Genomic DNA, 26,923 nt, shown 5'->3' on the forward strand with positions numbered 1-26,923 from the left:
AAAGGTTGTACATCTGTGTTTATTTGAACATCCTCAGACGATTGTAATCGTGTCATCTCTTCCGTGGTTTCGGAATTTTTGTCAATAAAAGTGTGGTATCTGTTACGCAGATTGTGTATCTGTGTAGCGTTTGAATCTGTTTCAGCACGTAATGGAGTCACACTGTCTGACTGCATTGTACTGGTTTCATTACTGAAATTATTATGTCTGCTACGCGTAATTTGTGACTGTTGAGCGTCTATTGTATTTAAAAACAAATTATTTTGCACTAATGTCTCATTATCATTTGGCATTTCTGAAGTTGATTGTTCGTCAAAAGAATCCATATTATTACTGCTCTCGAATGTCTGTTCGCCTAACGTTTCACTACCGCGTTTTTCACACGTATTGTTTCTGTCTATTCCTGAAAAGAATTTCTCGTCACTATTTTCTACACTTTTATCGCTTTGAGAACGAGTAATTATTCTGCGGAACATTGTCTATAATTAACACACGCAACAAAATATATCACTGTTCAAAGCGGATTCAACACTGAACAAACACTTCTCAACGCAGAATCAATAGAGCAAATCGAATTGGCGATGGGCTGTGAATTAAAGGTACACAGTTTAGTATAAGCGTTGCGACACCTAACACTAGCTTATTCATACAATTGTCAGAATCAGTATATTCATTTTCACAGTAGATTCACTAAAGAGTCTTACCGATTGGATGTCGCCAAGTGAAACCTTCCCGTCTCCTCCTCTTTTTTTATTGATTACCTTCACTTTTACAATAAACTATGAAACCTTTACTTGGGATTTCTATTTCTTGCTTAATAATAACAAATGAAATCTTCCCTTTGAAATTTATTCTCTTTCTCGAACTTCGCATACAAATTTAATTGCTGCTTATTAAAAGTGATTTTCTGATTATTTCGACGAAACATAGTCGTTATGTGCAATAACTCAAAACTGTTCCTTACCTTTTTTTACTGTTACTGGATCGCCATCTGACTGCTACATCGAACTGCGACATGAATATACTTACTGTGGTTTACTGTACTCTATTAACTGCTGGTGGGCTGTCATAATAAGTGGCTGTATTTATTATCAAAGCTGACGTTATTCTTTAATAGTAAAGCTAACGTTATTCTTTAATTAATTTGACTGAAGTTACGTAATTCATAGTTACACTTTTTCTTCACAACAACAAAATTTTTGCAAAGTTTTATGTTGATGGTTTTTGGGATGGATTATAATCAGTAATGCAACATTGCTGGCAAAAATTAATTATATTCCGAAAACGCTTCAAATATTTACTGTTGGTAATGAAATGATTTTACAAACGTTCAAATGGGACTTACTTTTTACAATAATCTTACAACTAGCATTGCGCAAACTTATCTTCAGTAGTCTCGAGTTTAGCAAAGAAAATAATTCAGTAATATTAGTTCCTCTTATGATAATAGTTAGTTGATGTCTCTGTACATCCGTTTATAATCTCTTGTAAATCATAGCTGGTGGCTGGCAGGCACACTACTCCCCTCAACCTCTCGCTTCAGACCTGCTACCAACTCGCTTCACATCTCGCTTACTACTGACTTCCTACGAACGCTAAAGTGCCGTCTCCCCTGCCAACAATGCTTTCTGCTGCAGACAATCCCTGCTACCATTACAAAACGTATCAATGAGCGGTCTTTCCCGCTCTTTTCTTAAAATGTATCCATACGCGGTCTCTCCCGCCCTTTTTAAAATTATATCAATTTGCGGTCTCTCTTGCCAACAATACTTTGGTGCAGACATTCCCTGCTACCACAATTATTTCCAACATGACAAATATTAATTACTCCTACTTAATCGTATTAATAAAATATGAACATCTTTCATAAATTGTGATTTGACAATAGACAATAGAAATGTACACGTCTTACAATAGCTATGGCGATTCGTATGGTTGATACCTTTTCACCTTGAGTTTTAATCCCACTATTGAACCTTTCTTTAATTCCGTTATTGCTTATTCGACGTAGAGACTGCACAGCAGGGTTGAAAGACTACATGCCTGTGTCACACCCTTTTTAATCCGAGCACTTCCTTCTCGGTCTTCCAGTCTTACTTTTCCCTCTTGGTTCATGTGCAAAACTTACATTACCTGTCTTTTCCTATAGCTTACCCGTAGTTTCTCAGGATTTATAAAATTTTTGCACCATCTGACAATGTCGAACGCTTTTTACGGTCGACAAATCCTATGAATATGTCTTAACTACGACGTAATGCACTCACAACCACAGAGAACACTATTCTGACCACGACTGACACGTCGGCGATCAAACACAACAGCGCGACCTGCAGGCTTAGCCAGCATCTGCATTTAAGTTGCACAGTGCTTTTCTTTTTGCCCAACTACTATTGCTGACTGCATAGTGTAACGGAATTAAACAACCGCCTCGCGGCAAGAATATTAATGGATAAGGTATTTCTGTTTGCAATGAATTTTCATGTTTGTTTAAAAAAAAAATGAGAACATGACTAAAATATTTAACTTGTGTCTAAGCGTTCGTGTAAGTTTGTGTGTTTGATACACTACTTTTAAACAAAGTTTGTCACGTGCCAGCTAGTGACTAACAAACAGCCACACGTGTATTTTAATCAACTCCGTGCAGCTTTTGCGGGAATGATGGTACGTTTCGTGTCACAGAAATTATCGCAGAGTGGATCTACGGAACAGTAATCATCTGGCTAATTATCTTCCGCCACGCCACTGGTATACCTCTGTTTATCCTATTTACAGTTCATTTATAGACGCATTACATTTTAAGTGCTTTATCGTATCATATTATCCGTTATCATCCCACGCCGATGTCACCATTGCGCTGCCGTTCACAGAGCTACCTGTTCGTTATAAACGTTGGAGGGAGACTGCTGCTGCACGCTTCTGAAGGTAAACACATGTGTCGATGGTGTTAATCGCCCTGCTATGTGTCACAGTTGTCAATACTGTACTTACACAATATATTATTTTGTGTTGTGTACTGCCATAAACAGAAACCCTTGGAGGAATAGCAGACAGATAGACACTGTATGTATCTTATTCAAAACCCAGGTAGCCACTTTTTATTTATTTTTCACTCAGACGTTATTAGAGACAATTGGGTTGGAATAATATATAACTCCATGATCATTTCTTTTGCATGCACTTCTTTCTGAACTTATGCTGCAGCTCTAGCGAATGTAAGGTAAAAGAAACGATGAGCGCTACGCAATTACTCTGCTTCGATTCTGATGTCAATTTGGAGAAACACTGATATAGAAAAAAGTCATGATGTTGCTTACAAAGAACTATGTACATCACATGAAAATTTATTCTAATGCGCACTATAACATATTTTTGCCTAAGTTTGAAATATTTTATTTAACATTACCTAGTTTTCGTTTAGAAGCATATTTTACATTGCTATGTTACATTGGAAAACGGGCTTTTCACGCCAACCTAGACCGTGTAAAATTTAAATTTGTGAAACAAACACAAAAAGTGTATTTTACTGTGTAATAACTAAGTGTTTCACCAAGAACTTACCGTTAAGCCAATTATAAAAATTCTGCTGCTGTGTTACAATCTTCCGAGGTGAAATCGAGAATAGTGTAGAGGAACGTGTGAGACTGTTTGATTAGTCGACCTATTCTCGTTCCGCGTTCCGTTAGTTTCGAGCTTCAAATGGTTCGAATGGCTCTGAGCACTATAGGACTTAATATCTGAGGTCATCAGTGCCCTAGAACTTAGAACTACTTAATGTTAACTAACCTAAAGACATCAAACACATCTATGCCCGAGGCAGAATTCGAACGTGCGACCGTAGCGGTCGCGCGGTTCCAGACTGAAGCGCCTAGAACCACTCGGATAGCCGGAACTGACATGCCCGCCATGGTGCGTAGACTGTTGGTTCGGTAAAGTCTGGGACCGAATTTGCTCATGAGACGCGTATACTATTATTACTTGAGCAACTAGAGAACAACATAGACTGAAATTTCCTACGCAGAAAGAATTTTTTGTAGCGATTGGGTGCTATATATTTCATGGATAAAGATCTGCAATGATGGATGTTTATTCTTTATAAATGTTTTTAAGTCTGCAAAAGCATTTGTGATTTTTGATCGAAAGCGGAATAGCGGTCCGCGACCACCTTTTCAACCCCCAATGTCGCCATCACACCCACACACTCACAGGCCTACGGTTTCGCCTGGTTTGTCTCCAGCAGACGTGATACTCTTTCTCAACACTTATCGAAGCTCTTGTCAAAGTGTTCCAGAGCTTCTATGATCGGTGCTCTGATTATGTGGCAAGGTGACAAATTTGCAGTATTTTTCCTGCAAAATAGTGGCAATTCTGGCTTACTCTTCTCTCCAAAATAGACCACAAAGACTAAATAGTATAATTTCTGGTGACTGTGGTAACGAAGGAAGATGCGAAAATCCACCCTTGTGCCCACCAAACCAGTCCTGAACGAAACGAGCTGTGTGAACTGCAGCCCTGCCGTCTTGTCACACAGCATCACCATTGGGGAACAGAAGTTGTACGATGGGATGGACCTGATCAGCCAAAATTGCCACGTAATCCTTGGCAGTAATGCGACCTTGCAGAGTAGCTATGGGGCCCGTGGAACACCACGACATGGTTGCCCAAATAATCACGGAAATACCGCCGTCTTAAGATCTTGGGACGTAAACTCGGCCAGAAGTTGAAAAAAGTGTGCAACAGGAGAGGATGCCATGGACTTCATGTAACTGTTGGAAAAATGTTCCTAACAATATGTTTACTTCGACATTCAACAAATCAATTCTCACAAAGACATCACTTCGGTTTCGAAGCTGCAGCATGATATTGACACTTATCTGACCAAATAACATTCTTCCGTTGCCCTATAGTCCATGTTTTATGTGTTCGGCATCATTTTTTCCTGTTATGATCATTTGCATCACTGGTTAGTGGGTTTGTAATTACAGCTCGCCTGCAGTACCTGCTTATGGAGATTCCCCGAGTCGTTTCGGTTGGCTGGTTGGTTGATTTGGAGGGGGGGGGGGGGGGGTGGACCAAACAGCAAGTCATAGGTTCCATCGGATTAGGAAAGGATGGGGAAGGAAGTCGGATGTGCCCTTTCAAAGGAACCATCCTGCCATTTGCCTGATGTAGGGAAATCACGGAAAACCTAAATTAGAGTGGCCGAACGCTGGTTTGAACCTTCGTCCTTCCAAGTTGTTTTGCTACTGACGCGGTTCATGTGTGTGACATTCAGTCATGCACCGACTTATGTAGCTGTTGTCCGATTGTTCTTCGTCATAATATTCTCTTATGACAGTCTGTCATGATCATTCAATACATGCTTTCGTACACCGATGATGTTTTTCCGCTTTTCCCGTTGAAGAAATATACAGTGGCGCACTATGTATCCTGGTAGGATGAGCTGTATGAAAGAAGCTGACTACTTAAGAATGTGGATACGAAATAAGTAAGATATTGCCGTTTATTTTTATTGATGAGTCCATACAAGGGTCGCCAGTTGCCTGAGCACCAATGGTTAATAGAAAGTAAAAGTCTATATCCTATGACCTTGGAACTGTTCAGTACAGACGTGCATATTTAAAACCTTCTCCTTTATATACCATAAATATTGTATTTCGGTTTTCTTGTAAAGTTTAAAAAATATTTGTTTTGTAAAGAACGTTTATTGATCTGTGTGAATAATAACGTAACAATAACAGTAATTTATACTGGGTCGGTGCGAGTTAGGGAAATGTTAGGGACTGGTATCACAGAGTAAAAACGCGCTGTGTAGCGGCGTCTCTGGACGCAAGTGATGTGACGTCAGAAAGCGCGAGCTGCACAGGTACTTGGCTACAGACCATAATGTCATCGGATGCACTAGATGCGTGCTAAGCCAATCTGAGGAGAAACTTTAATTAGCAGCGTGATAGCAACTAACGAGCGTGGGCAGACGAAAAGACAGTTCAATTTATATCAAGCTCCTGCTCCGCCAATGGTCATTGCTAAGTAAAGGTGAGCTCGCAAATTGTCTGGAACTACTGCAACATTGTGGACGGAAGGTACGGCTTCATCTTTTCAACAATGAGCCACTTTAAGACTGTTCCAATTACTTCACGTTTTTTAGAATTCTAACGGCATTACCAAGAGATGTTGGTGAACTTTCAGTTTTAATACTAATTACTGCAAAAACTTAGAAACTTTAACCTAATAATTATCATAAGTCGTTATTACCAAGTAAGTCCCGCGTCTATTCTTGTTATTGAAACAGTCCGAGTGATGTTTACTTGAAAAGAAAGAAATATATCAAAATTGATTTCAGTGCCAGTCCTTTTCTATACTTTTTAACAATTTTGAAAACAGAAGTAAAATTATTTTTTAAAGTGCCTCACTACCTTCATTGTTGAGATAAATATTGTTTTATTCCTGCAGAACAAAAGTAAATTCAATTATCTGAATACAAATTGATTCCTCACACTTGAAACTAAAGATTTTATTTGAAATGTTCTGTAAAGTTGTGATGCTGTTTTGGCCTAGTTCGCATTTCGGTTTTGGAACTGTGTTGATATCCAGTGGTAGTTCCTGTATTTAAATAATTGCAAAGTCAACTGAAGTTTTCTTTCCTGTTTCATTGCCAGTTCCCAATTTAGCAAAGGTGAGTAATCGCTACTTTGAAGTAACAAGCAACTGTTTAGCTTCCAGTTCATTAGTGTGAGATTTATTTATTCCAGATTTATTTAACGGTGTTTAATAACGAGTGTATTAATAACTAAAATTCTTTCTCATTATATGACATGACGTCTATTCTAACTGCAAATGTTTGTGTAGCCTTTTGTTGCCGGAAGTATCAAAATTATTCCTTACTTTCTGCTGTTATCGATTTTTATTACTTCGTGAATAGACAGTGCCCAATAGAGCTTGCGACCATTTTTGCATTTATTCCGAAAGTATTAGTAAAGTTTATTGTTATGTATCCCGTGGTACCCCTTACCGTTGCAAGAATACTTAAATGACTGCACAAGTTTTGAAGAAAGAACTAAATTTATCTGAATGTAGAGTAGGCGGAATAACTTGGCCTCAGAGATAACATGTTGTAAACCTCTCCCTCACTAATCGATGTTAACATTTTCTTTCGGAAACAATAGTCTTGTCAGACTTTAATTTCTGTTAGGCACAAGCGAACGCGATGAAACCTATTTTCACAAAAGCCGGTTATGTAAAGGGGGACGTTACACGTGACGATGCTTGTGTCAAGACAGTTTCATTCTTGCGATTGTCTAGTGACTGAGTTTTGCACTTCGTGCAACATTCGTGTGCGAATAGAACTTCGTTTCGCAACAAACAAAAAGTCGTCCACGTACTGTTACCGCAGATGCAGAGAAGGAAGCACGTGGATGCAGAATAATAAAATTTGCTCTAATTAATAAAAAAATTAAAATGGTGAAGAATGTTGAAATATGGAATGTAGTCGCTTTAATGAACACCAGGCGATCGAAAAAAGGAAGCCCCGTGAGGCGCAACTCATTGTTGAGGACCAGGTGGCAAGCATCACAGGCGATACAATGGAATGCGAACACTTACTTACAGCAGAGGAATTTCATGGTTTTGCTAACGCCGTCAAAGGCAGTACATTTATTAAAACCGAACTAGCTAATGCTAAATACGAAGAAATTAAAAAGGAATCAGAATTAGAGGCACAAGCGAGCCCTCTGGGAAAAATAAATAATTTGTTAAGTGTTTTGCTTGCCAACATGGATGTACAAGAAATGAAAATAGACGCTCAGGGTTTATTGCTAGAAAAGAAAATAGATCGCCAAGAAATAAAACAGATGCGCAGAGTACATCGATGAAAAGTGTTATGGAGACACAATCCAAGAAACGAGGTTAGTAGATTACCTCATTGTCAAACAATATTACTACAATGACAAAAAAATAGATTTCTTAAAGAATGCATCGATAAATGCGACATGACGACAGCACAGTCGCACGTTCAGAATATACCAGGTTTAGAAATATGAAACCGGAATTTCCCTATAGTTGGTGCTAGCCGTCAGTGTAGGTCCCGCGAGACGGCGTCTGCAGCGACATCTTCTTTCTCTGATGGTTGACGACGAATGTCAATACACAGAAACCAATGATCCATGAATCGGTATCTGTTTCAAACCCGTAAACGCCTCGAGTTTTGTGCCTATGAACTACGATTTGCAGACAGCATTGGTTTTCTGTTATCTTTTGAAGAAAACTGCTCCAGAATCGCATCGAATGCTTGTCGAAGCTTTCAGCGAACATGCTTTTGGGAAAACTAAGTGTTCTGAATGGTTCAAAAAATTCAAAAGTGACGATTTTGACATGAGAAACAACGTGCACTAGAAACCACCGAAAATGTTCGAAGACAACGAATTGTACGCCTCATTGGATGAAGATGATACTCAACTCAAGATGGACTCGCGGAACAATGGAATGTCACGCAGAAAGCCGTTTGTCATCGGTTGAAAGCTATGAGAAAGAAATGGGTTCCACATGAACTGAATGAAAGACAGTAAGCAAATCGAAAGGCCACTTGTGAAATGCTGCTCGCCAGATACAAAAGAAAGTCGTTTCTCCATCGAATAGTGACACGTGATGAAAAATGGATATATTTTGAAAATCCTAAGCGTCGTAAATCATGGGTGAATCCAGACAAACCGTCGACATCCACTGCAAGACCAAATCGGTTTTTGAAAGAAGGCAATGCTCTGTATTTGGTGGGATCAGAAGGGTGTCGTCTATTACAAGTTGCTAAAACCTGATGAAATCGTTAGCACTGATCACTACCAACAGCAAATGATCGATTTAAATGGAGCATTGCGTGAGAAACGACCGGAAAGTGGAAAAAGGCAGCACAAAGGTCCTACTGCACCATGATAACGCCCTATCACACAGCAAAACGGGTTAGGGAAACGGTCGAGGTGTTCGGTTGAGAAATACTAGGGCACGTGGCTTATTCTCGAGATCTGGCTCCGTCCGATTATCATCTGTTTGCATCACTGGGACACGCTCTCTTTGAACAATGCTTCAGTTCGTGTGAAAAAGTACGAAAATGGCTATCTGACTGGTTCGCTTCAAAAGAAGAACTGTTTTTTTGGCGTGGCATTCATAGCCTGCTGGAGAGATGGGAGAAATGTATAAATTGAAATGGAGATTATTTTGAATAAAATATATTTTATCAGTTTCAAACAACAGACGTGTAATTATCGCAACTAAATTTCGGTTTCATGCTTCTATCTTTGGTAAACAGTCGATTTGACTGAGAAATAAGATTTAAGAAAAAGTTGAACCTATTGTCGAAGACAAAGTAGGCAAGTTCAGAGACGACTTAAAGAACAGACAGCTACGGTCGAACAGAGACAAGCGAATGAAACCTGAAGCTTGAAAAATTTAGTATCGACAGTTGGTACGAAAGTTAAGGAGGAGAGTGAGACTTGTCAACAGAAGAAAGTCGGTGGTCATATAACATTACTGATATTTAACAAGAAGTATTATAAAACATGTAATCACGTCTGCTGGTAGCAAAGCTTCTGAAATGGTATAACGGTCCATAGGAAATTTTACTTGCTTGATAATAAATTTGTGTCCCACCATCGAGCATCAGATTCCCATGAGGCGGACGAGAACGTTGACCGACAGCATTGTTTAGAGACCAGTGACCGATCTCAAACTTAGGCAGTTTGCGTAAGTAAATTGCCCGGATACTGACAGGAAAGATCAGTTAAATCTCAGGGTTGTTGAAATAAAAGTTTGATACAGTAAATTCTGATTGAACACTAGTAGCGTTCGGCTGTAGCCACCAAACAATACGTCGGCGACTCTCCGTTACAGCCTGGAAAAATTCTAAAATACAATATAATAAATTAAGATGTGGCGTTAATAGAAGAGGAAAGTAGGTTTCTTGATTGAAACACAGCTGTTATTATTAAATTGACGTAATTATTTAACCAAACGTGGCAACTACGATAGTGACACATTTTGTATGACAGCAATCAAAAACGGACGAGAGAGAGGGTGAGAGGGAGAAGGAGCACAGCTCCTGCTTTGAACAGTCACAAAAAATTACGGCGACTGCCTCCGTCTTGATTTGCAGAGCGGCTTTTATCAGGTATCGATATATAAACATTTCTCTGTAACATTCTTTATGTTAACAATATAATTTTTTTAATATTAAATTATGACCCTTTCTCCTTACTTTACAGATTCATCTACACAGAGAAAATTTATTAATGTTTTTTAGCATTAATGAAATGTTAGGGACATATTTTATTAATTATTCAAAAAAGCAACATTTCATTGTCCTCTATAACGATTGTTCTTATTTTGTCTCTATAAATACAGAACAAGTGTTCAACTATGGTAAGATTAGTCTACATTGTATTACAGAGGAGCAAATGAGCATCATATTCCAACAGACTAACAAAATACACTGTCCACTTCGCAGTTCTTTTTAAAGGAAACGCAATTGACACTTCATTGTCTTTGTGTACTTGTTTCTTAAAGTTTGTTGAAACAGATATGTCTTTATAGCAAATGTTCGTAAACTTTTAGTAAATATACAGAAACACATTATTACAGACATACCTATTTCTGAGTTTCTTATCTCTTTTTTGTATTTTGTCTTTTTACTGATTTTTTCTGTAAAAATTTACGTACTTGTCCACAACTACGAAACACGCACGGCATAACAGATTGACACATCGTAACACTTTCTCAATTGGCGCGATCTGTTGAGAAGGAGGCGAACCCGACGGCTTGCGGTGTGACCTCTGACGGCGATTCCAGGAAACCCGCTGACCAGCTGGACGGCTATCACAGTTGGAACGTGTGCGAACGGCTCTGGCGGCTGGCCACGCCCTCACTCTTGCATGCTCAATCCACATGACGACGTTGACACCTGAAAATCAAAGCAAAGCAGTATTAGCTCTACAAAAATTAGTTCAGTAACGCAGAGCTGCCCTGAGGAAAGATTTGATTATTACAACAGAGTTCACTTTCACTATTGTCTTTCGTGTGTATTGCTCTTGCGAGCCAAGTCTATCTTTAGGGAACTTTGGTTCTCACTAGTTTGTAGTTGGCACCAGTGTCTACTGGGCATGGCGTGTTTCCAAACTGAGTGAAGTTCTTGTCCTCTTTAGTTCGTCAACAAACAACACTCGCAAATGTTTTTTAGTGTTCACCAAAGGCATTTCAAGAACGTCTCTGCAGAGTCACCTCTTATAGTTGTTACTTGAAAAAAATTCACTCAAAATTTTAATCACACTTTCACACAGTGTTTGTTTATCGACGGGGTGGTTCTTTACTTGTGCGTTACCTAGCCAGTGCAGTTACACCTTTTATAAATTCGCTAAGTCACTTTTGTGTGCGAATACATGTGTCATTGTGGCTGTACACATCGAAGACAAGTCATGTGCGCAGGACTTCTCACTGAGTAGGGTGACATGCAGTTCACAACGCTGAGTTTGACGTATAATTGTTCACACAACACTTATTTACTTTACATATTTTGGATTCACATCACTGAATCGAATGTCCTATTGCGACCATTGGCCACTGGGTCACGTCATAATCTTTACTTAAGAGGGTTGCCGAAAAAGTAATGCACCGCATTTTTTTTCTCAGCTAAAAACAATGCTACGAATGCGAAACGTTACGTATGCATTATTTAAAGTCTCCTGAGTGAGTGTACCAACTTTCCGCCACTCCCGATAGATAGCGTAGCTGCAGGACAGTTTCAAAATGGTGTTTGCAAGTGATGTACGTTACAAACAACGTGACGTCATTGAATTTCTCACTGTAGAGAGAGAAAGTATAGGGAATATTCACAAACGCTTGTGCGAAGTCTATGGAGAATCTGCTGTCAATAAAAGTACAGTTAGTCGCTGGGCAGGGAGGATGAGGTCATCAAAAGGCGGTTCGGCGGAGCTCCACGATTTGCAGAGGTCAGGGAGACCATTCACAGCTGTCACACTTAACATGTTCTAGCGAGCTGATGTCATTCGCGAGGACAGAAGCATTACAACTCGGCAGTTGGCGCTGCATCTGCCAATCTGCAAAGCAGGTTCACACAGTAAACCACTGGCTCCACCACCAAGACAAGTGTTGGTACCGACAGGGCATACAAGCCCTTGTTTCACACTGGAGGAAGGCCATAGAATGGGTTGGAGGTTACATGGAGAAATAGGTTGATTAGATAAAACATCATTCTTTCCGATGTGTAATTATCATTATGTTCAATAAAGAATTGTTGAAGAAAGAAATTCAGTACATTACTTTCTTTGCAACCACCTTACAACAACAATAACAATTAAATGAGTTCCTTTTTCTTACCCACACAAATTCTTTGTTCCCTTGATCGCATTTACTTCTTGTACAAATTAATTAACATGTTTTTTACATTTGTCTTTCTTACAAGTGATTTACTTCATGTGACTCACTCGTGTGTTTTTGGTATGTCAGCCATGTTTGCTACAATGCATTGCTTGTGATCTCATGTTCAAAAAACTCTTTACTTCCCTCTTTTTATGTTCTACAGATTGAGTGATCTTACCTACGTTATCGTCATGTTACCATGTACCCATGTATTAATCAAACTGTAGGTATGGATCGGCAAAGGGCAAAGCACAAACAAACAAATCCAAACAACAGAGACTGCGATCAATAAATTGACACATGCCTTCGAAATGTGATATGGCCAAAATCTTAACTCCTGCTCCACGGCGGCCGGAGTGGCCGAGCGGTTCTAGGCACTACAGTCTGGAACCGCGCGACCGCTACGGTCGCAGATTCGCATCCTGCCTCGGGTATGGATGTGTGTGATGTCCTTAGGTTAGTTAGATTTAAGTAGTTCTAAGTTAAGGGGACTGATGACCTCAGAAGTTAAGTCCCATAGTGCTCAGAGCCATTTTCCTGCTCCACATAAAATCACATAACTCTTGGTCTCACATCCTTGAACATATAATGGATCATGCTGATTAAATTGTGTCTTCAATTCACTTGAAGTGGATAAGTAAGAGATCAGCATACACATAAATATTTACATACAAGATAAAATATCAGTCCGATAGCACTTTGTACTGGCTTCTGCTAGAATTATCAGCTATAAATGCTATGTTTCACACTACTTACATACTAATATTTACAGCCTGAGTATAGTTATTGCATGGCCTGTACATCTCGCTTTCGATAAATGATCAGTTCAAATTAGTGTCAGTCTATATACCATTCGCACCAGTGTGACCAGAAGATGCACTCTGTTTACATACAGTTCTCTACCAGGTCTAACTCACTGCTTTTTACTAGTTAGCACATATTTATGCCAAAGAAATTAAACTTGAAAAAACTGTTTGCTACAAGGTAACTGTTTACACTGAATATTACTGTGTCTTGCTCTATATACTCTTAGCTCGAAGCAAAAGTTCATTTGCTAATGGTTCTAGTAGGCAACAAATCAGAAAAACATAACTTTAATTCTCACTTCTCTTTTGGTCATTACTTCCCGTATTCTATACATTAAAGGATCTATACAGAACTATCTTCCCAAATAAACTTGTCAAACTTCTAGAGTTCATATAACTAATGCTGAAAATAATCTTTAAACCGACAAAATATGCAGTGCTCATTTTCGTATTTCACAGTCCTAGTGCTATGACGTCTAGTGATATATGTGTATCAGTGGTGAAGGTTGTATGCGTGGAAGGGATCTGGAGATGCCCGAAGGTTTCCGATATATTATATAAAGGCAAGACAAAGATTTAGGAACCAGATTTTACATTGTAAGATATTTACAGGAGCAGATGCGGACTATGACCACAATTTATTGGTTATGAACTGCAGATTAAAACTGAAGAAACTGCAAGAAGGTAAGAATTTAAGGATATGGGACCTGGACAAACTGAAAGAACCAGGGGTTGTAGAAAGTTTCAGAGGAAGCATTAGGGAACGATTGATCAAAACAGGGGAAAGGAATACAGTAGAAGAAGAATGGATAGCTTTGAGAGATAAAGTAGTGAGGACAGCAGAGGATCAAGTAAGTAAAAAAACGAGTGCTAGTAGAGATCGTTGGTTAACATAAGAGATACTGAATTTGATTGATGAAAGGAGGAAATATAAAAATGCAGTAAATGAAGCAGGCTAAAAGGAACACAAACGTCTCAAAAATCAGATCGACAGGAAGAGCAGAATTGCTAAGCAGGAATGGCTAGAGGACAAATGTAAGGATGTAGAAGCGCATATCACTAGGGGTAAGACAGATGCCGCCTACAGGAAAATTAAATAGACCTTTGGAGGAAAGAGAGGCACATGCACGAATATCAAGAGCTCGGATGGAAAACCAGTCCTAAGCAAAGAAGGGAAACCAGTAAGCTGGAAGGAGTACCAGGTGTAGAAGTATGAAACAGGAATTTGGTTGCAATAATTACACGTTTGTTGTTTGAAAATGATAAACAATATTTATTCAAAATAATCTCCACTGCAATTTATACATTTCTTCCACTTGTCCAGCAGGCTATGAATGCCATGCCAAAAAAAAAAAGAAAAAAGTTCTTGAAACAGTTCTTCTATTGAAACGAAAGAGTCAGCGAGCCATTTTCGTATATTTTCACACGAATTGAAGCGTTGTTCAGAGAAAGCATGTCCCAGTGACGCAAATAGATGATAATCGGACGGAGCCAAGTCTGGAGAATAAGCCGCATGCCCTAGTATTTATCAACCGAACACCTCGATCATTTCCTTGACCCGTTTTGCTGCGTGTGATGGGGGGGGGGGGGGGGGAGGGGGAGGGGGGGGGGGGTTCATAGAGCAATACGATTTTGTGCTGCCTTTTTCCATATTCCGGTCGTTTTCACGTGATGCTCGATTTAAATTGATAATTTTCTATTGGAACCGATCGGCGTTAACGGTTTCACCAGGTTTTAGCAATCCGTAATAGATGACAACTTTCTAATCCCACCAAACACAGAGCTTTGTCTTCTTTCGAAACCGATTTGATTTTGCAGTGGATGTCGATATGTTGCCTGGATTCACCCATGATTTACGACGCTTAGGATTCTTAAAATATATCAATTTTTCGTCACCTGTCACCATTCGATGGAGAAACGATTTTCTTTTGTACCTGGCGAGTAGCATTTCACAAGTGGTCTTTCGATTTCCTTGCCGTCTTTCACACTGTTCACGCGGAACCCATTTTCCCACCTTCTATACCTTTTCCATAGCTTTCGAGAGAAGAGAACGGCTTTCTTCGGCACATTGAGATGTTTCGCTAGTTCCTGTTGACTTTGAGCATCATCTTCACCCATCGAATCCTGCAATTCGTTGTCTTCTAGCTTTTTCTGTGGTTTCCAGCGCTCGTCGTTTCTCATTTCAAAATCACCACTTTTGAAATTTTTGGACCACTCGAAACACTGTGTTTTCACAAGAGCATGTTCGCCGAAAGCTTGAACAAGCATTCGATGCGATTCTACTGCAGTTTTCTTCAAATGATAACAGTAAACCAACGCTGTCTGCAAATCGTAATTCGTAGGCACAAAACTCGACATGTTTATGGCCTTGAAACAGATTTTGGTATATGGAACATGCGTTACTGTTTGTTGACATTCGTCGTTACTCGTTACAGAAAGCAGATGGCGCGGTTTCACGGGCCCAACACTGACGGCTAGCGCTATCTATAGGGAAATTCCAGTTTCAAACTTCTACACATGAATTTGCAATTTGAACAGAAACCAGACGGCAGTTATAAGAGTCAAGGGGCACGAAAGGGAAGCGGTGGTTGAGAAAGGAGTGAGACAAGGTTGTAGCTTATCCCCTATGTTATTTAATATGTACATTGAGCAAGCGGTAAAGAAAACAAAAGAAAAATTTGGAGTGGGAATGAAAGTCGGGAGAAGAAATAAAAGCTTTGAGGTTTGCCGATGACATTGTAATTCTGTCAGGGAAGTTAAAGGACTTTGAAGAGCAGTTGAACGGAGTGGACAGTGTCTTGAAAGGAGGGTATAAGATGAACATCAACAAAAGCAAAACGAGGGTATTGGAATATAGTCGAATTAAATCAGGTGATGCTGTGGAAATTAGATTAGGGAATGGGACACTTAAAGAAGTAGATGAGTTTTGCTATTTGGGCAGCCAAATAACTGATGATGGTTATAACTGAGAGGTTATAACATGTAGACTGGCGAAGACAAGGAATGCGTTTCTGAAGAACAGAAGCTTAATAACATCGAGTGCCAGGAAGTCCTTTCTAAAAGTTCTTCTATGGTGTGTAGCCATGTATGGAACTGAAATATGGAAGATAAACAGTTTAGACTAGAAGAGAATAGAAGATTTTGAAATGTGGTGCTACACAAGAATGCTGTAGATGGGTAGATCACGTAACTGATAAGGAGGTACTGAATAGAACTGGGAGAAGAGGAATCTGTGGCACAATTTAAGTAGAAGAAGGAATCGGTCGGTGGGACACTTTCTGAGGCATCAAGGGCTCACCAATTTAGTATTGGAGGGAAGCGTGGAGGGTACAAATCGTAGAGGGAGAAAAGGAAACGAATACGCTAAGCAGTTTCAGAAGGGTGTGGGTTGCAGTAGTTACTGGGAGATGAAGAAGCTTGCACAGGATAGAGTAGCACGGAGAGCTGCATCAAACCATTCTTAGGACTGAAGACCACAATAACAACATATTATTGGTAATATTCATGTCCATTAGTTTTGGTAGACTCGTGCACATTCTTCATTGTTCAATAGACTTTCACAGTATGACAGGTTCAGCATAGAACTTCAAAAAATGTGTACATACACAATACAGGGTGGGTGAGGAAACATAAAAGACAAAATACTTTGACATCTGATTAAACTGCCTTACCGAACATATTTCAACAAATCCTTTTGGTGATAAAGTCTGTATGGCGAAAGGGAAAGCTCTATAATACGCCACTGTATCGTTTTCTGGAGCTCATGTTTGACAGCCTCCCTTTACCATGGGATGGAATAGGTTGCTTGACAGAAAGATTTATGCGGTTTGATTTCCATCCGGTAAACATCTTCCTTAATCACGCCAAGCGTTAGTGAAAATACCTGGACGTTTTTCTGCAGTAACATACATAATTCCGATTTCTGCCCGTCCGATAAAGTAAAGTGAGGACAAAAGGTCATAATTTAATATGTTGTCGTTGTTGTGTATTCAGTCCTGAGAATGGTTTGATGCAGCTCTCCATGCTACTCAACCCTGTGCAAGCTTCTTCATCTCCCAGTACCTACCTCAACCCACATCCCTTTGAATCAGCTTAGTGTATTCATCTCTTGGTCTCCCTCTACGATTTTTACCCTCCACGCTGCCCTCCAATACTAAATTGGTGATCCCTTGATGCCTTAGAACATGTCCTACCAACCGATCCCTTCTTCTAGTCAAGTTGTGCCACAAACTTCTCTTCTCCCCAACCCTATTCAGTACTTCCTCATTAGTTATGTGATCTACCCACCTAATCTTCAGCATTCTTCTTTAGCACCACATTTCGAAAGCTTCTATTCTCTTCTTGTCCAAACTATTTATCGTCCATGTTTCACTTCCATACATGGCTACACTCCATACAAATACTTTCAAAAATGACTTCCTGACACTTAAATCTATACTCGATGTTAACAAATTTCTCTTCTTCAGAAACGCTTTCCTTGCCATTGCCAGTCTATATTTCATATCCTGTCTATTTCGACCATCATCAGTTATTTTGCTCCCCAAATAGCAAAACTCCTTTAAGTGTCTCATTTCCTAATCTAATTCCTTCAGCATCACCCGACTTAATTCGACTACATTCCATTATCCTCGTTTTGCTTTTGTTGATGTTCATCTTATATCTTCCTTTCAAGACACTATCCATTCCGTTCAACTGCTCTACCAAGTCCTTTGCTGTCTCTGACAGAATTACAATGTCATCGGCGAACCTCAAAGTTTTTATTTCTTCTCCTTGGATTTTAATACCTACTCCGATTTTTTCTTTTGTTTCCTTCACTGTGTGCTCAATATACAGATTGAATAACATCGGGGAGAGACTACAAACCTGTCTCACTTCCTTCCCAACCACTGCTTCCCTTTCATGTCCCTCGACTCTTATAACTGCCATCTGCTTTCTGTACAAATTGAAAATAGCCTTTCGTTCCCCGTATTTTAACCCTGCCACCTTCAGAATTTGAAAGAGAGTATTCCAGTCAACATTGTCAAAAGCTTTCTCTAAGTCTACAAATGCTAGAAACGTAGGTTTGCCCTTCCTTAATCTAGCTTCTAAGATAAGTCGTAGCGTCAGTATTGCCTCACGTGTTCCAACATTTCTACAGAATCCAAACTGACCTTCCCCGAGGTCGGCTTCTAATAGTTTTTCCATTCGTCTGTAAAGAATTCGCGTTAGTATTTTGCAGCTGTGACTTATTAAACTGATAGTTCGGTAATTTTCACATCTGTCAACACCTGCTTTCTTTGGGATTGGAATTATTATATTCTTCTTGAAGTCTGAGGGTATTTCATCTGTTTCATACATCGTGCTCACCAGATGGTAGAGTTTTGTCAAGACTGGCTCTCCCAAGGCCGTCAGTAGTTCTAATGGAATGTTGTCTACTCCGGGGGCCTTGTTTCGACTCAGGTCTTTGAGTGCTCTGTGAAACTCTTCACTCAGTATCGTATCTCCCATTTCATCTTCATCTACATCCTCTTCCATTTCCATAAAATTGTCCTCAAGTACATCGCCTTTGTATAGACCCTCTATATACTCCTTCCACCTTTCTGCTTTCCCTTCTTTGCTTAGAACTGGGTTTCCATCTGAGCTCTTGATGTTCATGCAAGTGGTTCTCTTATCTCCAATATAATAACATGAAGAATGTATTTTATCCCAATTTATTATGTTACATTTTAGGACTTTTCTGGCTGCAACGAAGGAGAGTTGCCGACAAATTGTTTGGTGGCCACAGCCTAAAGCTTGTGGTTTTCAATCGGCATTTACTTTATCAAATTCTTATTTCAACGTCCCTGAGATCTATTTTAACGACCTTTTCTATCAGAATCCACATCGGTCAATGGTCTCAAGCAATGCCATTGGCAACCTTCTCGTCGGTCTGATGGGAATCTGATATTGGATGGCGAAATGTAAATGCATTACTACGCAAGGGAAAATTTCCTACGCACCGTTATACGATTTCAGAAGCTTTACAATACTTTTTTAAATACCAGTAATATTGGCGCACCCAACATGTTAATCGAAAAGAATTCATTCTTGTTTGTTCTATTTTTCATGAATCAACTGTATTATTAAAGTCAAGAGAACAGTGATGACGGCTACAGGAAACTCAGATGAAATTAACTGATGTAACGGGAATTAAAGCATCCAAGCAGCAACACGGAAAGAATATATAGTTATCAACATATTACCAGTTGTCTCTGCTTTTGTAGTCTGCAACGGGTAGCTCATATAATTCATGGTCAATTTAGGATTTTCTGCATTTAGCATAGTTTGCAAATTAGTAATTGCAGTAGACGCTGTTGCTAAACGCTATACTAAGGCGGTTACATTTGCACTGCGCTCGGACAAGAAGAAAACGAGTGATAGCGGATTGTTTTAGTTTAAACATCAATCTTGTCGTCAGTTTACGCTAATTGTTCAGTGTGTGGTCAAGAGATTATATTTCTAAGTATACTTCTGGTTTGTGTAAATTTGAAAACATGGATTCTGCAAAGGATAGTTTTCCTGAAAATAACGTTGATGGCGGTAGCAATAATACCGATCTGATGATGGCAGAATCCGATGCTCAGAATATGGAGGTTGAAGCTAATACGCGGGCGTAAGCAATTAAAAGTGCCGAGCAAATACCTCACCCAGTTGTAAATCCCTTTTCTGTGCTATTCACTGAGGTGATTAATGCTCGCGATACACAACTGGTAAAGACAATTAACGCATGTTAATGCATAAACAGCACCCTTTCTGAAAGGGATAGACAAATGGCTTTACAAATCACTATGAAGATCAATACTGCTCTTGCTGAAAGAGATGTAGCGCTGAAATCGCAAATAAATAATACCTTGAATGAATGTGACATACAGTTGGTCAAATTTACACTAAGGTAAATGAGGAATTAGGGGTAATACGACGCCGAACTCGGCACGGCAAAGCAAACTCTCCGCTCGGAAATAAATACACTACTGGCCATTAAAACTGCTACACCACGAAGATGACGTGCTACAGACGCGAAATTTAACCGACAGGAAGAAGATGCTGTGATATGCAAATGATTGGCTTTTCAGAGCATTCACACAAGGTTGGCGCCGGTGGCGACACCTACAACGTGCTGACATGATGAAAGTTTCCAACCGATTTTTCATACACAAACAGCAGTTGACCGGCGTTGCCTGCTGAAACGTTGTTGTGATGCCTCGTGTAAGGAGGAGAAATGCGTACCACCACGTTTCCGACTTTGACAAAGGTCGGATTGTAGCCTATCGCAATTGCGGTTTATCGTATCGCGAAGTGGTTGCTCGCGTTGGTCGAGATCCAATGACTGTTAGCAGAATATGGAATCGGTGGGTTCAGGAGGGTAATACGGAACGCCGTGCTGGTTCCCAACGGCCTCTTATCAGTAGCAGTCGAGATGACAGGCATCTTATCCGCATGGCTGTAACGGATCGTGCAGCCACGTCTCGAGCCCTGAGTCGACAGATGGGGACGTTTGCAAGACAACAACCATCTGCACGAACAGTTCGACGACGTTTGCAGCAGCATGGACTATCAACTCGGAGACCATGGCTATGGTTACCCCTGACGCTGCATCACAGACAGGAGCGCCTGCGATGGTGTACTCAGCGACGAACCTGGGTGCACGAATGGCAAAACGTCATTTTTTCAGATGAATCCAGGTTCTGTTTACAGCATCATGATGGTCGCATCCGTGTTTGGCGACATCGCGGTGAGCGTACATTGGAAGCGTGTATTCGTCATCGCCATACTGGCAAATCACCCAGCGTGATGGTATGGGGTGCCATTGGTCACCTCTTGTTCTCATTGACGGCAGTTTGAAGAGTGGACGTTACATTTCAGATGTGTTATGACCTGTGGCTCTACCCTTCATTCGATCCTTGCGAAACCCTACATTTCAGCAGGATAATGTTGGACTGCTGCCCTGGCCAGCACATTCTGCCGATCTCTCGCCAATCGAAAACGTCTGGCATTACTCTTGATGAACTGTGGTATCGTGTTGAAGCTGCATGGGCAGCTGTACCTGTACACGCCATCCAAGCTCTGTCTGACTCAATGCGCAGGTGTATCAAGGCCGTTCTACGGCCGGAGGTGGTTGTTCTGGGTGCTGATTTCTCAGGATCTATTCAACCAAACTGCGTGAAAATGTAATCAGATGTCAGTTCTAGTATAATATATTTGTCCAATGAATACCCGTTTATCATCTGCATTTCTTCTTGGTGTAGCAATTTTAATGGCCAGTAGTGTAACATAAAGCACATGATACATCACGACCTCCCACAGTAGCGAGACGAAGTTTCGTCACAGGTGAAAGAAGTGCGCCATGTCGTGGAAACAATACCACAGCCTTCACGCGAAGTACCGACTAACGATGCGCTGCCAGTAAGGGTCGTGAGGCGTGCTTAGGTAGCTGAGTTGGTAAAACACTTGCCCGCGGAAGACAAAGGTCCCAAGTTAGAGTCTCGGTCCAGCACACAGTTTTAATCTGCCAGGAAGTTTCATATCAACGCACACTTCGCTGCAGAGTGAAAAATGTCATTCTGGAAACATCCCCCAGGCTGTGGCTAAGCCATGTCGCCGCAATATCCTTTCTTCCAGGAGTGGTAGTTCTACAAGGTTCGCAGAAGAGCTTCTGTGAAGTTTGGAGGGTAGCAGACGAGTTACTGGTAGAATTGAAACTGTGAGGACGGTTCGTGAGTCGTGCTTGAGTAGCGAAAGGCAAAGGTCCAGAGTTCGAGTCTCGGTCCGGCACACACTTTCAATATGCCAGGCATTTTCATACCTGCGCACCCTCCGCTGCAGAGTGAAAATGTCATTCTGAAGAACGGACACGGCCACAACAATAGCTGTAACGGCGCGTCAAGGGGTAACGCGGCACGTCGGCAAACCGGACAAGCAAATCATAACAACAACGGCGGTCCACAAAGCGGACATAAATTCTTTCAAAGGCAGAGACGAAATGATAATCTGTACTACTCCAGTGAACAAAACAATCGAAACGGGAACCGATAAAACGACAATATGACTCAAGGCCACAATAATAGGTGTTCGCAGAATAATTATGGGCAAGGTAAGCCTGTAAACCAAAACAGTAATAAGTATAAACCCGACGCCCGGATGAAGCGCCACCAACGACAACGCCCGGGGCGTCAAGTTAAACGCGACTGTGTCAGGCTTCCTGATGACAGTCGCGGAAGGGAATGGTGGCAATAATTTGAATGGACAGATAAACATGCTCCGATATAATGATGAGATTGACATCCGTCAAGAGTTATTTAGTGAGGAAGACAATAATACTGAAAGTATGTGGGTACTGAGAACGTACAAGCTACTGTTCAAGCAGTTGTGGGAGGTACTCCCACGACATTAGTTCTATACCGGTACAAGGGTAAACATGATAGAAGATAATTTCTTTAAGAAAACAGCACACTCTGGAAGGATCACGACTTTGCCAGTGCAAAAACTGTGTAGTATCCTGTTATATTGGCGCCAGAGGCCAGACTGTTACGTTACAGAAACGAATACGTGTAGAATTCGAGAACGGAAAAGATCAATGCACGTTTCTCGCCACGAAAAACTTAACCGTGTCCTTTCTTGCGGGCATGGATTCAAGCGGATGCTGAACATAAAGATCGAACTCCCGCAAGGGAAATGACATATAAAGTTAGGAAGTGAGAAGTTTGTTTGGCAACTGATAAAGACAAAAACGAAACATAGCAGAGTGTGCCAAGGAATACAAGTTAAAATTATTAAGAATAGAGTGCTGTTAATTCAAGACCATTCACAGTACACGAAGCTGAAATAAAGAACAGTGGACAAAACGAAATAGATTCTTCGCTCTTATCATCAAAACCTAATTCTTGAAAAAGTACTGGTCTGTGCGGGGGAACTGTCTGGCGGGTTTTAGTCGTATGAAATTACTATCACAAAAATGTGCGAAACTCAATCGAGAGTTTTTCGAAAACTGGGCCCACAAACTGGAGCATTTGTATGACCGACCATTGGAATCTGGAAGAAGCTTCCCGACGACTCCAAATGTACATTGGCATTAACTGCAGGTCAATTACTGCATTTTTTGAAAAAGTGGAGGTTCAAGATAGCTGGCGAAGTAACAGCAAAAATTTCAGGAGCCGCAGTGACAATAATGCAGACCGGAGTAATATCGACCATTACCAAGTAAACATGGTACGAAGACCACGAAATGATAATAGAAATAATCAGAGTTATGGGCAAAACGACAGGATCGGTGCTGTCAACAACAATCAGGGAAACCACACTATCCACGCTGGTTACGGGCACGACAGGCGTGGGGAAATTCTGGTGGCCCCAGAGACAAAATCGGTATCGCTATAACAAACCCGAATGGGTAAATCGGCGACACGAGAGACAGTTGCGTTAACTCGGACTGTGACGTACCCGCTGTAACAATTGTTGATTTACACACAAGTGATAGCAAAGCGCGTAACTTGCAGAGTAATGAAGAAAAAGTAGTACCGGTCATAAACGAAGAGACAGACGTTGTTTAACCAATAGTGGAACTGGTGGCTCTTTTAGGGAGTGATTCACTGAACGAAGTAAAGGAACCTATAGTGGAAAAAGCTGCCGTTATTGAGTGCAATCGTAGGCAGAAGCTGCTGAAGTTTGATTAAATCAGTTCTGTCGTATGTGCAACGGATTGAAACAGTAGAAGGGGAGGTTTTGAGCTTGTGCTACAAGGAAGAGAAGACACAGATTGACGCTTCTCGCACCCGCAGATATAAGATGGAGTGCTCTGTACAAGGGATGCACGGAAATCTGGAGGAGGTAGATGTTGTACCAAACACAGTCAAGCTAGTCGTTGCGACTTCAACAGTAATGTATGTAAGCAGGGGCAAACTGACGTAGCAAACGACGATCGTGAACAACTTCTCGAAAACCACGTAGATTATAATGTCTATGAGGTGAAGGCAGATGTAGTACAGTCTGATGATAATGGAGCGGGATACGACAGCTCAAAAGAGATGAGACCGTTACCAGTGAAGTGCACTTCTCGAAATTTATCGAAAGATGCTATCCGCCTTCTCGATGAATTACGATCAGATATAGACTTTATCGACCTTGTGTCGAAACAAAAACAATTGATTGACATATTAAACGAAAACATTATCGTGCATGTATCGATTCTATCGACACAAATTCAGAATGAAATGAGAGAAATCAAAGATGTAGAAGAGAAAATGTGGAAAACAAATCCAGAAAAATCTCGTTCGGAAATAGAACCGCACGGATTTTTCGGGGACGATTTGGCAAATAATGATGATTTATTATGGGAAAATGGAGAATCGGAGGCATACCCCTATAAACAGATTGCGGCACCTGTTGATACGCACGGACTAGAAATTCAAGTTTTGATAGATACTGGAGCAGAATTAAGTGCTACGGCGGAAAAAGTTATCGATTTGTTAAAAGATAATACGGAGGTGGCAATGACGCAAATAATGAGAATAAGAACGGTGGGACCAACAGGAAAAAGCTGGAAACCTGTAAAGGATCACATATTAGTTTGTTGTGGAATGCAAGGGAAAAATTTGAACATGAATTTGTAGTGGTGCCCGATCTGATACGAAACTAATTCTCGGACTCGATTTGTTGTTGAAGCAACAAGCAATCATTGATTGCAGCAAACCAACTGTGTCGTGTGTTGCAAAATATAATAACAAAGTGGAAACAAAACTTGCCGAAGTAAGCGAAGATTTGAGCGATCATTATTGACCACTTCGCATTGTGATGTTACCTAACAATGTGGGTTTAGATAAAGAAATGGAATACTACAATATTCGGGACGTAAGTGTTGACGATTTTTTACAGGATGTATTAGAAAATATTGTAGACAAAATACCGTATATTACACCTGAGCAAAATGGTGATTTGTTTGAGATTATAATGAAAAACAAAGAAGTATTCTCGGAAAACACAGAACTTCTTCCGATTTTGAGTGTCATTAAACCCCACAAACTCTTTTTTTACGACTATATTTCAGTACCATTATCCAAAAGGAAGCTGTACAGCAAGAGATAGAGCGAATGCTAGAGAGAAAAATTATTGAAAAGAGCGCTTGCCCTTCTAACAACCCATTAATTATTGTCTTAAAACATGACGTAGCTTCAGAGTCGTGATCGATACTAGTACGATGAACAGGAATGTTCGACGTGAAACAGATCGACCTGACAGTATGGGCGAAGTCTACAAAGGTTCCATAATATATAATTTATGACAAGGCTCAATCTCACGGGCGGCTTCTGGCAAGTGGCCCTCGAGCCAGAATCACGAAAAGGTAGTGCGTTTTTCTGTTCAAAAAATGGTTCAAATGGCTCTGAGCGCTATGGGACTCAACATCTTAGGTCATAAGTCCCCTAGAACTTAGAACTACTTAAACCTAACTAAGGACATCACACACACCCATGCCCGAGGCAGGATTCGAACCTGCGACCGTAGCAGTCCCGCGGTTCCGGACTGCAGCGCCAGAACCGCTAGACCAGCGCGGCCGGCTGCGTTTTTCTGTCGCAGGGATGCGTTACAAGTATAATGTAGTGCCATTCGGACTATCATCATAGCTAGAATGAAATTTTCACTCTACGGCGGAGTGTGTGCTGATATGAAACTTCCTGGCCGATTCAAACTGTGTGTCGGACCGAGACTCGAACCCGGGACCTTTGCCTTTCGTGGGCCAGTGCCCTACCAACTGAGCTACCTAAGCACGACTCACGCCCCGTCCTCACAGCTTTACTTCTGTCAGTACCTCGTCTCCTACCTTATAAACTTTACAGAAGCTCCGCTGTAGAGTGAAAATTTCATTCTAGAACCGTCCCCCAGGCTGTGGCTAGCCCATGTCTCCGCAATATCCTTTCTTTCAGAAGTGCTAGTTCTGCAAGATTCGCAGGAGAGCTTCTGTAAAGTTTGGAAGGTAGGAGACGAGGTACTGGCAGAAGTAAAGCTGTGAGGACGGGGCGTGAGTCGTGCTCGGGTAGCTCAATCGGTAGAACACTTGCCCGCTAAAGGCAAAGGTCCCGAGTTCGAGTCTCGGTCCGGCACACAGTTTTGATCTGCCAGGAAGTTTCATATCATCAGAGCGTTTGACAGTTGTTGGGTGCAGCTTAAGATCCAAGCTAATCATTTATGCCAACAACTTGTTGTGGCTACGACCACCGGGGAAGCATATTACAATTTACTAAATGAGGTATTCAGTGTATTATGCAAGGGCGGAATGACACTGATGCTCAAGAGGTGTGAATCTGCACAACATGAATTGATCTGTCTTGGTCACATAATTAGGACAAGAACTGCTACAGATTTATAGAACTGTCCTCCACAGAAGACGAATTATATTGGAAGTTTCCTTTAGTTAACCTGATTCTACCGTAAATTCGCTCAGTGAAAAACGATTAACGACCAAATTTTGAACAGCCTGTTACGATAGAACGCCCCTTTTGTTTAAACTGACGAGTGTCAGGCCGCTTTTGAGAAATTAAAGAATGAGTTATTACAGAGTAGTATTTTGTATCATCCTGATCTTTCGTTACCATTTCATATTGGAACGGATTCGTCGTTTTATGGTCTGGAACTAATTTCAGTACGTAGGAGAAGGAGACTGAAAAGGCCATCGAAAAGGCCATCGCACTTTT

This window comes from Schistocerca serialis, chromosome 4, assembly GCF_023864345.2.
Source record: "Schistocerca serialis cubense isolate TAMUIC-IGC-003099 chromosome 4, iqSchSeri2.2, whole genome shotgun sequence".
Lineage (NCBI taxonomy): Eukaryota > Metazoa > Arthropoda > Insecta > Orthoptera > Acrididae > Schistocerca > Schistocerca serialis.